Source organism: Dipodomys ordii, unplaced genomic scaffold, assembly GCF_000151885.1.
Source record: "Dipodomys ordii isolate 6190 unplaced genomic scaffold, Dord_2.0 Scaffold44, whole genome shotgun sequence".
Lineage (NCBI taxonomy): Eukaryota > Metazoa > Chordata > Mammalia > Rodentia > Heteromyidae > Dipodomys > Dipodomys ordii.
Genome location: NW_012267260.1, coordinates 401,467 through 418,121, shown reverse-complemented (window position 1 = coordinate 418,121; position 16,655 = coordinate 401,467). Strand labels below are relative to the sequence as shown.

General features: G+C 38.2%; 1 protein-coding gene across 1 annotated transcript in view; it reads right to left on the bottom strand.

Annotated features, from left to right (window-relative positions):
- Positions 1-16,655, bottom strand: part of Khdrbs2 (KH domain containing, RNA binding, signal transduction associated 2) — a 227,260-nt gene that overhangs the window by 183,198 nt on the left and 27,407 nt on the right. The gene's annotated exons all lie outside the window — the stretch shown is intronic.

Sequence of the window (16,655 nt, the reverse complement as noted above, 5' to 3'; positions counted from 1 at the left end):
GGATTGGTGGCCTAGAGCTCCTTGATTAAGCAAGGTATAGACCCACCCTTCTTTAATTTGAATTGCTGTTCTCCTATCACTTCTTTTGACCAATCTGTGGCTGAATGTGTAACCCATGAACCCTTATGAACTCCTGCACAGAAGGGTTTGTGTGTGATGTAGTTTCAAACAGGGACATACTATGGAGTTTCCTTACCTGATACAGTTTTAAGTTCAAAATCTAAATCATTGCAATATAAACCAAAGATAACAACAAAAATAATAACAGTGGCACAAATACTGTAAGTCCTTTGAAAATAGTCATTCAGAGCATGCAATCAATGTTACCTCAACTTAAGTATTAAACTCCATGGAGAAGTGTGAGCTTTTAAAAGAAATACAAAGCAAAAGTTCTAAATTACTAAGTGTTCTCTTCAATATATTCTAATACTACTTCCAAATAAAATACTAAAATCTGGTTGTTTATCTCTGAATTGAACACATAAAATCTTAACTCTATAATTTGCAATTAATAAATCACAAACTGATAGTCTGAAACACATGAAATGTGAAACAACTGAAACTTTATTTTATTACAGTTTCTTACATTTAATAAAGTTCAAATGGGAACTAGTGCTTTCTTGTTCGGTGTCACAATTTTCTAAGTTATAATGTCTTCCATTCATCCTAGTTTCTCCTTATGGCAAAATGCAGCAAATCTACCCGTCTTCACCCCATGTGTCAAATGGTGGTACTTCATGCAGTGTCTTAGCTACCTCTTCCTTCCCTTGTGCTCTTTCCCTTTTCCTGTCTCCCATCCTGTTTCATCTCATTGAGACAGGGTTTTGCTATGTAATTCACCTTGTTATGTAGCCCAGGCTGGCCTTCTCTCAGCACCCTAAGTGTTGGTACTATAGGTGTGTACCTCTAAGCCCAGTTCAATAGTCTTTCATAGTGTTTTGTTTTGTTGTTCTGCCAGTCCTGGGAATTGAATTCAAGGTCTGGGCACTGTCCCTGAGCTTCTTTTGCTCAAGGCTAGCACTCTGCCACTTGAGCCACAGCTCCACTTCCAGTTTTATCTGTTTATGCAGTACTGAGGAATCGAACCCAGGACTTCATGCATGCTAGGCAAGCACTCTACCACTAAGCCACATTCCCAGCCCCTAACAGTGTTTTAAAAAGTAACATCTTGGGGCTGGGAAGCTGGCTCAGTGGTAGAGCGCTTGCCTTGCATGCATGAGGCCCTGGGTTTGATTCCTCAGCACCACATAAGCAAAAAGAAAAAAAGCCGGAAGTGGCACTATGGCTCAAGTGGTAGAGCGCTAGCCTTGAGCTAAAGAGCTGAGGAACAGTGCCCAGGCCCCAAGACCAGACCCTCCCACCCCCCCCAAAAAAAGTAATGTCTTATCTAATCTGTTAGAAAAACCAACTGCACTAATTTTTTATTTTTCATTTCTTACAGCTTGATAAATTATATATTTATATATTTTAAATATGTCCTCAATATAGGTATTTACACGCATGACAAAGTAACTTCCACCAGATGAAAAAAATTAAGATGGCACATTTCATCTACCATATATTAAAATCACATTCTACTAACATGCAAGTATAAAATTAGGTGGTGGGAAGGTGGCTCAGTGGTAGAGTGCTTGCCTGGGTTCAATTCCTCAGCACCACATAAGCAGAAAAAGCCATACGTGGTGCTGTGGATCAAGCAGTACAGCGCTAGCTTTGAGCTAAAAAGAGCTGAGGGACAGCGCCCAGGCCCAGAGCTCATGCCCACATCTGACAAAAAAAAAGATCCAAATATAAAATTAACAACAAATTTCAATGTAATTCTAATTATTATATATCATATAATTCCTATGTGATAGCATTCCAGTGCTTCAGGAAATAGAATCCTTTACTGCCATGATGAATATGACATGTATGACTATCACTACATGGTAAATAGGACTTTCTTTATTCATGAAGTTGGATGTCAGACTCAACTGAAAAATGGTATCTTATTCAGTGTATTCCAAGGGATGTTCAAATTACTCCATTTTGCAGCAGATAGATAAAATACCCAACATTTTTCCGGGTGAAAGAATGGTTTTAAGTTTTGTATGCTAACTAATTCATTAAGAATTCCACAACAAGTTATCTATTTGATTAAAGATTTATAGAGGATACACTGGCCTTTATTCTTTTAGGTAAGCGTCATAGTTTCACAAGTGACTGCTCAAACATAGGAAGCCCTCTCACAACAGGTATGGAGAGGTAATTTCCAAGGTAGAAAAATACAACAAGGAGCAAAGGGAAGTAAGTCATAATAGGCCCAGAATACATAAATTCAACTGTATTTTAAATACACTGGGTTAAATTAAACAGCCACTATCAAAAGGGAGTTATTAGTACAGACCTAAAGCTTTTTTAATGATTTAAGCATCTTAGCCACTCCCAAGTTTAAAAAGAGCATATCCACATCCACAGTAGTCTGAAAACGCGTCTTATAGGAGGCGGTGACCAAAGAATGCTGAGTAACAGGGCTCTGGCACTGGGCATCCAATCAGAAGCTCACTAATGACACCTATGGAGCTAGGGAACAACCACATTCAACAGTGCTGCTGAAGCTTTCCATCAGCTTGGTTGCAGAATCATTCTGAAGAATGGGCTTCCTGGAGAGTTACGATTGTTGAGACGAAGAGGTTTCATAATCCTTAAAACTGAGCATTCACCTGGGATGCATTGTACTACGTGACCAGCTGAATGAAAAACTGTGCTCTTTTGGGCTGAACATGTATTAATAAATATCCACTAAATTCAGATATAAATAATTACAGAATAATCAGACTATATATGGCTCTGTTAAAATGAATGCACAAGTAAAAAAATCAGGCAGCCTCATTAATATTATGTCCTTAACCTGAAAAAGTGGAAATATGGAGGGTGCTCTGAGGGTTATTGGAGACACACGAATACACTGAGGAACCCCAGGCCAGGACACTGAGGATGGGCAGGCAGTGTGCCTCAGCTCATCGGGACAGTGCCACAAAGCTGCAAAGGACAGCGTTCTGTGAACGACATATAACCTTCAGATACTTAGGCTGCTCAAATCATTTAATTAAAAAAAAAAAAAAGAACAAAGCTGGGTGCCAGCAGCTCACGCCTGTCATCTTAGCCACTCAGGAGGCTAGGGTCTGAGGACCGCGGTTCAAAGCCAGCCAAGGCAGGAAAGTCCATGAGACTCTTATCTCCAATTAACCACCAGAAAACTAGAAATAGCACTGTGGCTTGAAGTGGCAGCGCTAGCCTTGAGCAAAACAGCTGAGAAAGCACCCAGACTGAGTTCAAGCCCCATAACAGACAAAAAAAAAATATATTCTTTAACATAGAAAAAGAGCTGGAAGAGAACACAAAAACTTTTAGTGGTATTCATAGAGTAATACGGCCATAGTATATTAAATATTCTTTTATATATATGAATGACTAATGTATCATTCATATATAGTTAATATATAATCAATGACAGTAGTATGAAGATTATGACAACTTTGTAAGAATAATAGTATTTTTATTTCTAGAGAAAGAAACATAATATTGATAAAAATGAAGCTTTCTAAAATTTTAACCACCCTTAGAATCATCACTTTTGTTTGGTAAGCAAACTCCATGTTTTGAGTTAGGAGCAGACACACTGCAAACTTCGTTAGGACACCTGATATCAGCTTAGCACACACTTTTGAACCACAATGAATGCACAGCCACTCAGCCGACCACAGAGCCTTCACATAAGGCCAGCTCAGAACTTTCTGATGACACATGTAGAGATACGCTCAGTGTCATCTTTCCATTTGAAACATGCTTCTTGAATCCTCACTATTTGGCTGTGGCTCCTTAGGTGCAAAAATCATTCTACTGACTCTGATGATTTTTTCCCCTTAAATCAGTACAGCATTCAGAATTCTGATATTTAACATTGGTGCTTCTGAGAATAATTCTTCTTGATATATAAATTCAAATCAGTTTCATTTAGAGCAGAATTATCATCTCAAATTACTCAGAGGCAATGAACGTAGCATTGACAAATATAAAAGCCAAATATAAACCAAAAAACATAGCAAGGTTTATGTTAAAAGACAACAGATGCTGGGCACCAATGGTTCATGCCTGTAATCCTAGCTACTCAGGAGGCTGGTATCTGAGAATCACTGTTCAAAGACAGTCAGGCCAAGGAAAGTCACTGAGACTCTGATCTCCAATTAACCACCAGAAAACCAGAAGTGGCACTGTGGCTCAGAGCTGAAGAGCTGAGGAACAGTGTCCAGGCCCAGAATTCAAGGCCCACGACTGACAAAAACAAAAAAACAGATACTTAGCATTAGTGTCAGGGAACAATAAGGAAGATGGGACAGACAAACTAGAGATCTAAATTCTAAAGGACCTAAATGTTACCAAGTAACCAACAATGTTGGGCTTTAGGAGCCCAGTGGTTTTTTTTTTTTTTACTTTTGTTATTTTTTTTAATGAAAATACTGTACAGAGGGGTTACAATTACATGGGCAAGATAATGAGTACATTTCTTATCAAGCATTGTAGCCTCCTCCTTTGTTTCCCCTTCCCATCCATCCTCCCCCAGCCCCCCCCAATCTTCCCCCCCCCACCAAAGTTGTAAAGTTCGTTTTTAACGTAACGACTTGTCCCAGTGTTCTTTTTTTTCCAGCCTTCTCATACCAAGGTTTAAAATTGTTCTCTTGATGCCTGACTTTATGTGTGGGAGGATATACATGAATTTGTTGAGTTTACTCTAAACGATCTAATGACTGTCCTCTGAGATGCAGCTGTGAACTTGAAACCACTTCAGAACAGTTCACAGTATGCTGTCTTTCTGTGTCTGCTCTTCAGGGTTCATAGGCCCAGGCCTGGAGCTGACAGGCTGCAGGAACAAGCCAGGACTGATGCCTGCACTCTGAAGAAGACCTGGCTTCTAATGGCCTGCAAAGGCATGCAACCTTCTTGCTCTTCATTCCAGGCTCTGTATGCAGAAAGCTGTTAGGTACACCTTTCCAGCTACGAAGGCTATCTTGACATGCTCCATTTATTCTGTAATTGCCATTGTTTTTCATGGGTTTTGTCCCTGGAATGCATTTGTTCTGACTAATCAGATAATGCAAAGAAGCCATAGTAATGCTTTCATTACTGATGAAAGTCATCTGGTATTGTAAAGGACCCAAATTTCAGAAGAAAATTTTACTAGTAACAGTGGTTTATGTGAAATTCTACTTATTTGTAGTGTACATAAGGCTCTAAGCATCTACTTATAAATAATTTAAATAAAATTGTTTTCTTTATGACTGTGGTCAAAGGCTGATAAAAGTGACACTGCAGTGAGCTGCTCAGATTGCATTTTCACTTAATCCTAAAATAGTAGTCTGTTGCCAAACAATAGAAATTGCAGAATAATTGAAGCTTGTCAGGGCTGTCTAGAATGATTAAATGAACTAAAGGTTCTCTGTGAAATTAACTGTGAACCATAATTGACGGGAAGCACATAACTTACATAGATTATTCCAAGGAAAATAGAGATAGGTTACCCAAACTATGTGTTATTACAACAAAGTATAAAGTTAAATAAAAACAAATTTCTATCTTTATTGGCTTATCTTATCTGACTGCCTTCATGCTTTTCCACAAAGAACATAAAATTGGTTATTTAAAGCCATTTCAAGGCACTGCATAATACTAGCAGGTCGTAAGTAACTATAGTATGCTTTTCTTTGCAAACACAATGATTTTATTTTTATCCTGAAATGGGCAATACTGAAGACAAACTGCTTGATAGCTTTGGGATTTTTTTAAGATGGGAAAACAATTTTAGAACAGAGTATTTCTGAGCTCTTCAGTTTCAAATTTCATTCATCTCCAAAAAGCCACTGACAAAAATAGTCAGAAAGTCTTTAACTGCTACTTCTGTATTGAAAGCAGGAAATGTGTCTTTTTTCCTTATTTCTCTCTACTATTTCCTGTTAAACTAAAATACCTTAACTTTACAAAAAATCAGTAGCAATAGAAGGGAAGAGTAAATATACTTACTTTACAAAATGGTTCTGTCACGTTAGCTTTTCATCATCGACATGTGGCTCACAGAGCCACAGTCCATAGATACCCTGAAACAATCCTCCCTCCGTGTCAAGCTCCCTGGCTCATCATTGCCCCGGGGGGACCAGCCTGTCTACCATGTCCTGGGACAGCCATCCCTGTCCATCTCCCAGGTCACACCTCACTCTCCACAGTTCCTACCATGCAGCACCCTCCTTGGCACAATACGTAAGTGATCAGAGCTACAATACCAATAAAGAAATGCTGACATCCACACCATTACAGATGATGCCCTGCTACACAGGAGGCTTCTCAGTGGGTAATCAGCCAGCATCTCGATAGTGGTTTATGCCCTACTACAGGCCCCTGTAGCCTCTGTCACATCAATGTCCCCTTACAGTTTCTATCCCTCTACCAACTGGCTTTATCTTCAAAAATTCATTTAGAAAATATTAAATGTGTGGACATAATAAAGATGTCTCATTCTGTGGCATATTAATCTCATATCATTATTACAGAAATCCAAAATTTCTAGCAAAATGTATACTGCAATATAACATTCCTTCCATATTTCTCTAAAGCTTCTACGTTTTGTTGCTCTCAATGCCACTACAGAATTAAACATGGTGAGGACAGATGTATTTTGAAAAGCTAAATAAAAAAGGGATAGAAAGATTTTTGTTGAATGGTAAGCTTCAGAAGTATATATAATTGATTGTGATGGAAAAGCTTGTTGAAGATGACTTTGATAAATAATATTAACACAACATGGCTCTGCAAGAGCTAGATGGAGAGGTTGAGATTTGGCTTGTGGAAGAGAGGAACACGTCTATAAAACTGAGCTTGTCCAGTACGGCTCTGCTAAGAATTAACTCAATATAATCTCAGAAAAAGAGTGTCAGTAATATACATCAATTGAAGCAAAGCTTTATTTTCCTTGAATCTTTCCCTTATGTATATTCCCTTATGAATAAAACATTCCATTTCCAGTTGTCTCAGAATAATTATACTTTTATAGTTGGTTTGTATAGATGGATTGTATGCAACCCATCTACAATATTTTTAAATTTTTACTAGGCATCTACTGCATCCCATGCAGTATTCTGTCATTGACTGTGTAAGCAGTTTCTTTTTACACAGTTTATTTACATGAGTGCTAACAAGATCTAATGAGGGCACATGTGTGCATATATGGGCATGTGAAAATGAAACCCCGTTGTAGAAGTAATAGATGTTAATAAAACATGAGAAACCACAGAATGGCAAAGAAGATTCTGTTAGAAGAAAAACTGATTGAGCTACACACTTCAACTTGAATTTATTTGCATCAGAAGCATATATTCTAGAATGATTTTCCTGGGCATAAAAATTGCTTTCCTAAAACTTTATTAAACACTAATGAAGGGGAAGATATTCTGAATAATTTAAGGAGTCTATACACTGTAACTCAGAGAATGCAGAGGAAACCCTGACAAGCACCAGCCCTGGAGGTCTTCACTGGGCTGGGCTGCTTCCTCCCAGGTAGTTTTGATGCTTTTGTCCTGATTACATCCAATTCTCCAGAACTGTAGAAAACGAGCGGCTGGATTCGCCAAGATTTTTAAAACAGTAATGGGTGCACTGTAGCCAGGTTTCTGGTTATCAAAGGCACCGTGAGTTTAGCAGAGAGGATTTAACACTGGATAAAATGAAATACTTCTGCCTCTTCTTGTTTTAAGTCTCTGTGTTGTGATAGGTAGAAATGTGTTTATAGCTTGAAAAATGGTTCATTAATATTCCTGGCACATACAACTGTGTAACCTTCCATGTCCTAAAGTAATTTTGCAAGGATCTCAATGAGATAAACATGATTAGCTGCTCTATTACCTAAACAGTGCTTTATATGTAAATTTACGGTTAATTTGCACATAAAACTATAATTAATATAAATGTTCTTAAGTAAACAATATATTGTGGCTAGCTTTAGAATAACACAAGGGAATTATCAGCATCAACATTTGTAAATTTTTCACAATAAAGAAGAAGTCTTACTACTCTGAATCAGGATAAATTCTATCTTTAAATTGAGAAGAACTGGGTACATTATTGAAACTGCTATCAGCTATGTGTTTATACTTTAAGAAAGAAATGCACTATGAAGTCTTATAATTACATATCTCCCTATTGCACATATTAGGTGGTAAGATACTGTAGGAAAACTATATATGACACGGTGAAGGTGGGAAAGAAGTATATATCATGTTTATGGCTTATAATAATATTTCATGCCATTACATTATCAATGACTGAGATGACTAGATTCATGCCTTCAATTATTAGGCATAAAGAATTGGTTCTATTTCATCACCATTCTAATAACAAATGAATAAATACTGGAAAACATGTCAAAATGATTCCAGGGTAAAATACAAAACCTTAGCAAAGTTTTAAATACGTATGATACCCCAGAATTCTGACATTATAATCTAGGTAATACCACAATGATGCAAATTTACTGTGACTAAGCCAACAGATGTAATTTCTATCTTATTTGTACACCTGCCACAAAAATCTTCCATTTGTAAACTCATATTTTGTGTGTATTAAACTCAAAAATACTCATTTCTGCCTGATACCATGCTTTTCGATTAGCTATTTTAACACTGATGAATACTGCTTTTAATGCATACATTTATAGCTAACTATGTGGACTGACCTCTGTATTCACCACCCAGGCATAGAAAACAGTCATTGTGGACGTGAAGAGTACCTATATTCTATGGGAAGCTGTCACACTCAAGTGTTTGAAGATTACTGCATTTCTACACTTTGACAACTGTTTTAAAAGCCAATTCCTTAAAACAACTACCATAACCCTCCTACCTTGGCCTCCCAAGGGCCGACAACAGAGGCAGGCCCCATCACCTGGCTCAAGACTGCCACATTTCTCTCATTGCTGGTCTTTTTTCTGAGCAAGTTCTATTTCCATGAGGTCTTCTTTACAGGAGATAATTCTAAGCAACAAACTACATCATCTTATAGTTACCTATTTTGAATACTCTTTTTCTGGAGATCAAAACAATCTCTTAATAATGTTAATCAACACAAAAGCCCTTCTTTGCACTCTGAAACAAGTAAGGAGGATTCTCACTCTAAAGGCTTCATGACAGCTAGTGATAAAATTATCTTTACACCATACCAACACACATCAGCTTAAAACATGGTAATTAACATCAGTCACAGTGTTATCAGTCACCAGAATTTTAGTTACTTTTCCCTGGGTCCCAGTTTTATCTGCTATATAGAATTAGCTGCCCTTGTCATCGTCATCACCATCATCATCTCTTGATATAAAAGAAATGTTTGAACTTTATTTCCCTGCCCAAAAAGCTCAAGAAGATTTACACTTAGTGACCCACAGTAATTACGTGGAATCACACAATAGACATGATGGAGGACTAGAAACAGGTCAATATCAGAGCTCTGCTCAATCTTTTTAAAACTTTTAATGTGTATTTTTAAATGAATTCTTTCACTGCTGCATTTAAAAGTAATAGCAAGTCAACTCATCAGCAGTTTGTAATTCTATAAAGGTAGCGGTGACTCATACTGAGGTCCTATGAGCTCCGAACACTTGCCTTTTCATCAGCAGTTTGTAATTCTGTACAGGTAGCGGTTACTCATACTGAGGTCCTATAAGCTCCTAATATTTGCTTTTTCATCAGCAGATGTTGCCATCCTGCCATCCCTTTAGTAACTTGACTAACATGCACTCACTTCTAGGCTGCAGGGGCTTAGCACTCATGTGAAATCACTATAGCTCTTTCTGAAGTCACTTGGTGATGGGGATATCAACTTCATTTCACTAATCATTATCTATTCAAAGTTTGGAGTGATAGGTACTATCTACAGTTCCCAGACTTTAAAACCCCCTTGCAAATCAGGCTTTTAGCTTACTAGCTGAGGGAAAGTAGTGTTCCCCTGGGAAGACCCGATCAAGTCAGAGAGCCAGTAACCTCCTCAGCACTGGAAAAGTCTGAATAACAATGATCATTCCTATAAGTGTCATTCTTTTGGGACTGGGGGAACATAAACAAGGGAAGAAAAGCTCTGCAGACATAGAAAAAAATGTGAAGTGTCCTAGAGCTAGAAAACTGGAGGGATACAGTCATTTTTGTAACATTTGCAAAGCAGATTGACTTCATACATTAACTGTGAAAATTAATGAAAAGTCTTTGCAACTAGATTATCCTCGGTCATTTATTTAATTGATTATAGGCCAAAGACAAATAAAACGAAAGTCACAGTGTCCTCTCTTCAAAGCCACAGACCACACTACAGCTCTTAGTATTTACCAGTAAGAACAATGTCTATGACATGAATATTGATTAGCTGATCTGTCTGTACACTGCTTCATGAGCTTCATGAGCTTGCTGTACTGCTTGACGCACTGCCAGCGTACATGGAAGAGAGATCTACAATTTATACAGGACTCCGGGCCTTCACATACAAACATTGAGACTTAAAGGATACTCCAGGGAAGAACCCAGAAACGTAACTTTTCTTAATATTTAAAATTCTATATTGAAATGAGTTCCAGGTAATGGAAACATGGGTTGGTGATGGTGGTAGTAGTGGTGTTTGTTTCTGCTTATGGTTTTTATTTTGTCTTTTTTTGGAGGGAGGAAGGATAAACAAATGAAGCCATGGCAATTCAGTATACACTATGTGAAAATGAACTATGCAACTTGTGGGCAGGGATGGAGGGGGAAACTGGAGGAAAGCGAAAGAAGGAAGGGGTGACACTGTCCAAAATGAACTGTAATTATTACCAGATCTATGAACTCTCTGTACAATAAATTATTTTTTTAAAAAAGCAGAGCCAGGGGCTGGGAAGATGGCTCAGTGGTAGAGCGTTTGCCTTGCATGCCTGAGGCCCTGGGTTCGATTCCTCAGCACCACATAAGCAAAATGAAAAAAAGCCGGAAGTGGCGCTGTGGCTCAAGTGGTAGAGCGCTAGCCTTGAGCTGAAGAGCTGAGGGACAGTGCCCAGGCCCAGAGTTCAAGCCCCACAACCGGACCCAAAAAAAAAAAAAAAAAGCAGAGCCAGGAAGCTGTTTTAGTGACAAGCTCACTGCCTCCACAGACAGAGCATTACAGAGCAGCACAAGCACACATTACCAACACCAGGTGGGGTCCACATCACCAACAGTTAAAAATGGCTAAATGTGACAAATGGCTAAATCTAACACACAGCTTTGTGACTGGCACCAAATTCTTTCTAAATTCACATTTATCTACCATTTCCTTGTTTTCACCCATGCTAAGCACAGACAGCAGTAAGAAACAACACATAACAGGAGGCTCAATCCAGCGGTGTTGGACAGGTCTTTCCCGACCACAGTCCACATTCAGAATGCAATGCGTTTACCACTGTGTCTAGCAGAGACTGCTTCTCAATCCATACCACCTTTCCTCATCGTCACACATATAGACCCCATCAATGCATACTACGCAGCTGTGCTGGACAGGCTTCTTCACTAACACAATCCACATTCATTACTTGGGGGACACCTCTCTCTCTCTCACATACACACACACACACACACACACTCTCTCTCTCTCTCTCTCTCTCTCTCTCTCTCTCTCTCCTTCCCTCCCCCCTCTCTAACTCTCTTCCCACTCCATTTCTCTCTTTTTCTCCCTCCTACCCTCCTGCTTCCCTTCCTATCTCTCCTTTGGCAGTACTGGGGTTTGAACTCAGGGTCTGCACTTACAAGGCAGGTAGTACACCATCTGAGATGCTCTTTCAGTCTCAAAGGTCTCCTTGTATTACAGCCCTGGAAGTACTTTTGCTGCCACCAAGCAGGTGGTGGTAGTTTATGTGGACAGATTTCTTAAAGCTAACTACTTTTAGACTAGCACACATGGAAGGTAAGTCACTGATGCATGACCGGTAACCTCTCAGACATAACTATGAACTAAACATAAACACAAAAAAGTACCTTCAGCTTACTGAAATTGGTATTCTCCGATAGAAACAAGATCTTCAGGCTCAGACTGAGTGCCTGGAGTCCATGGACATAGCAAGGACAGACAGGAAGTCCTGACGCCAGCTGAGTCCCACTGGTGATCACACATGTGAATGACCAGTGGAGGGAAAACTCCAGATTTGAAATTCATTACCAAGTGTAAACTGGTCAGAAAGAAGCAGGAAGTGTCTCAGTCAAGTTCCAAATCCATATATGTAAGCTTCTGAGAAGCGCAGGATACTAGGTGGGCACAATCCCCCTTGAAAAAATGCCCATTTAAAAATAATGATAGAAACATTAGCCCCAATATTCATTGTTTTTTGTTTTAACGAGAAGGCTGATCAGGATTTTCATCATGGTACACTGAGCAGGGGCCTGAACATAGCTCTGTCACACGCAGCATTACTTGGTGCCACTTGCTGCTTTTGCTTAAAACCTACTGAAGAACACATTGGCCTTTAAAGAAAGGTGTGTGGCACCAAGTACACTCCATTCTGACTCATGACCATGGCATAAGGAGCAACCTCTACTCCATTCCCCACAGGAAATGTGAATCTGGGGTCCAGCTATCTCCTCAGGTGAGATTTAAAGTCACATATTAGAGGTGAATAAAGTGAAATCATACATCCTGACAATCCTCACTTCCACTTCCTTAACAGAAAGCAAAAGGCAATGCTGTACAATGGCCTCTGGAAAAGAAAAGACAGAATTCTGTTGTAAGCCAGAATTCTAGAAGATCGCATTGCTTAGCTTGTTTGGTTTTGAGTTTCACTCTCCTCAGTCCCTGTTAAACTACTGTTACATAGTCTGGTAATTACTTAGAAAGTTGGAGAAAAATACTCAACATGGATTTGAATCTTGGTCTTTGGAGCAAATACTTAGTGGAAGGACATCGAAGACAGCAGATGAGCTTCTTTCACCCCGGCAGCCCTACTCTGGATCTGAGCAAAGGGACAAGACGCTTTTGAACTTACTTTGGAACTTTCATTTTCTGCACTAATCTGCAAAAGGAATTGATTTGAAAAGCAGTAGACTGTACAGGACTGGTTTTTAAAAGGAGAGCTATGTGGGGCAGATTTACACTGCTGGCAAGACAATTGCTTTAAAAATTTGACAGTAACTCAAGGTGAGAAAAAGTGGGCCTAGGGGCAAACTGAATTGAGGAAAGGTGTGCTATATTCCAACGAATTCGGAATTCTCAACAGAAAGGTATTTTTGAAGGACCATGAGACATGTATCACCCAGGTTCTAAAGTGACCAGCAAGTCGGAACAAGTCCTCAGGTAGCAGCCTGAGGCTCTCAGTTTACCTAGACTGGTGATAGCATTTCTTCTTGCATGTCTAGAGGTTACAAAATATGTATATTATTGACTAAGTCTTATCTAATACTCGACTATAGTCACAAAAATATAGAATTATTCTCATTCCTGCAAGGATGGAGAGTTTCATCATTAGTAACAGATTTATTCCCCAAACTACTTTTGTTGTTGCTGCTGTTGTTGGCCATATTGGGCTTTTTAATTCAGCAACTCGCTAATTTCCTACCACTTGAGCCACAACTCCAGCCCTGACCTGGTTTTTATTCGTTACTTTGGAGATAGTCTCTCAGGCTTTTCTGCAAAGGCTGGCCTCAAATGTTGATCTTCAAGATATCAGCCTTTTTGGCTAGCTAGGATTACAGGTATGCATCGGCATTGCCCAGCTTGTAATTCCTTTTGTGTGATATCTTTTTGTATGTCATTACTAAGTCATGATGTATTCTCCTTGAAGACATTTGAACCTAAAACTGAACTCAAACTGCAGAGCCCCAACACTCCAAAACTTTACTATAAAAGCTAGCGCAAGTTCATAAAATGCACAGGCAGTAATGATGAGCTATGATAATGCCTTTCCTGATGTAAATCACAAAATGACTCAGACTGCAGTAATCCTATCAGAAGGGTTAAATGTATAAGGGTGGAACTATAGCACAGAGTATATACAGTTTTAGGGGAAAGAATCACATCACTGACGCAGCACTTCTCCATGGTCAACGTGACTACAATACACTAGGGCCATATGCAAGCTTGTCCCTACCAAGAAATAATCACTCTGACTCTTCAACACTTGAACATTCAAACAGATGTACAATGAATCCTTTAAAATAAATCCTGCACTGTTTTTTTTGTTTGTTTGTTTTTTTTGTCAGTCATGGGGCTTGAAATGTGGGCCTGGGCGCTGTCCTTCAGCTCTTCAGCTCAAGGCAAGCACTCTACCACTTGAGCCACAGCACCACTTCTGATTTTCTGGTGGTTAATTGGAGATAAGAGTCTCACAACCTTTCCTGCCCAAACTGGCTCTGAACTGCAATCCTCAGATTTTAGCCTCCTGAGGAGCGAAGATTACAGACATGAGCCCAGCATGTTCTGAATATTTAAGTTAAACAACATGAGGTTATTGGAAATACATACAAGGTAAAATGTTACAACAATAAATCAAATGAACTATTTATTATCACACACTGTTACTATCATACTTTTATGCGAAAAGTAGCTAAATTCTACCCATTTAACAAGTATCCACAAACAGAGTTTATTAATCTTGCTACCAAAATAGAAAAACATTTTTCATTAAAATAATTTTAATATGGAATATTTCCCAAATTAAAACCTTAAACTTAAAATACTAGAGCTAGGTAAATCATGATTAAAGTCTTTCGACTGCTTTCTTACAGTAAATTTAAAATCTCAAACTTCTTTCAATTCCGTAGAATATCCAATTACAATCAAGTCAGCAAATTAACTTGAAGCTGGATAGTAATTGAAATAAAATCTATGTGGAAAGGTCATGTAGTAAAGTCATGATAAGTTCATTTCCACAAGAATTCCCAAAGTCATTTTTTGCCCTTTGTCTGAAAGGACTGAGTCACCAACACATTAATTACTAGTTCAAACAGACAGCAGGCGTCAGGAGGAAGAGAGAGATCTCAGGGAACATGGTGTGGAACAGATCTTTGCAGTGTACACACATGAGGAATAATTCACTTCTTATTACAAAAGTTTAAACCATAAATACTGCTGTGCTCTGTCTCACTATCATGGCATGCCATGTATCTCAAGAGCTCATGAACGTATATCAAACACAGCTCAAGTTTAGTCATTGCAGTCTGAACTCTACCCAGTATTTTTGTGACAAGTAGCAATAAACACCCCAACAGAGGAAGATTGTTATTTTTGTGACTAAATATGAGTTGTTTTCACAAAACTTTAAATATAATAAAGTATGGATTGCTTTTGGAATATAATTTCATTGCTGTATTATTAAAACAAAACAGGTCAACTAAGACAAATGAAGGAATTAGGATTGGATTCGATGAGTGCATTAACACTGTTTCTCAGTGCTTTGCTCTTTTTTGTAAAAGAGCTTTAGAGTTCTTTTCCTTATAATTAGATGAAAAAGACATCCCTTATAAATAAATTTGGAAAGCTATTAATCAGTTAAAGAGAAGGTAAATTTTCTTACAATAAGCTGTTGAGACTACAAATCCATGCATCACTAACAGTTATTGTGTTTTTCACAGTCTTTACCCCACTATGCATGCATGTTCAGTCAAGTTAAAAATACAACGTTCACAAAAAATCAGGAAGCTAAAATAGGAGTAACTGTACTAAAGATCTACATCTGTCCCAAAGACATTACTTTGACCAATTCTTAACCCTTCACTTAACTCACTGGTACTGTTTTTCATATTCTGTGGTTTCCAAGATTAGACCCAGCTTAAACAGTACACATACCTGAAATTTCTAAGTAAAAACAAAATTTCCAGAGACTTATAATTTAGTACCATTAAAAGTGGTTTTTTACTTGAGCATCTTTTTATAAATTATGAAAATAGACTCTGCATGAAATTCTGGTTCTAGATAATATCATTGTGTTGGTTACTATCATTATTAATTAAACATAGACTCTTCTAACTCAGCATGAAACCATTCCTGCAGGACCTGAGGAGCTACCATACCTGTAAATGTCTGTTTCTGCTGCCAATTTATTTGGTCTGAGATTATAGAGTTATATTTCCTAAGAAGTCACTGTGGAGTCTGTCATTGCTTTCCCATACATGGAAAACAGACATGTATCGTGCTAAGAAACAGGAGCAAGTTTTAGCATATTAAAACACATTGAGATGATCATGGGTTAATGAACAATTTTTTATAAAAGAACACATTTTCTCAACTGTTCATCAAATTTCTACCCTACTTGATTACTATACAAAAGCATTCCATGACCATTTGCATGTCTGACCAATCTGATATCCAAACAGTATTATTAGAGTAAATTAAATAAAGTTTACTTTCAAAAATATGTACTTACTAAATGTACTTTTCTTCCAACAGATTTCTAGCTTGGAAAAACAGAAACAAAAAGGGTGCCCCTCCAAAAAGTCTCACCTGACAGCTTCATTTTATTGTTTGCTAGGTAGTAATGGTTTTCTCCCAGTTTGAAATAATTCTAAACAAAACATCTAACTTAATTACTTTTACTAAAATTCATCTTGTTAGGAGACAACTGGTGAAGTAAGCACAATTTCTACAGTACTTATTAT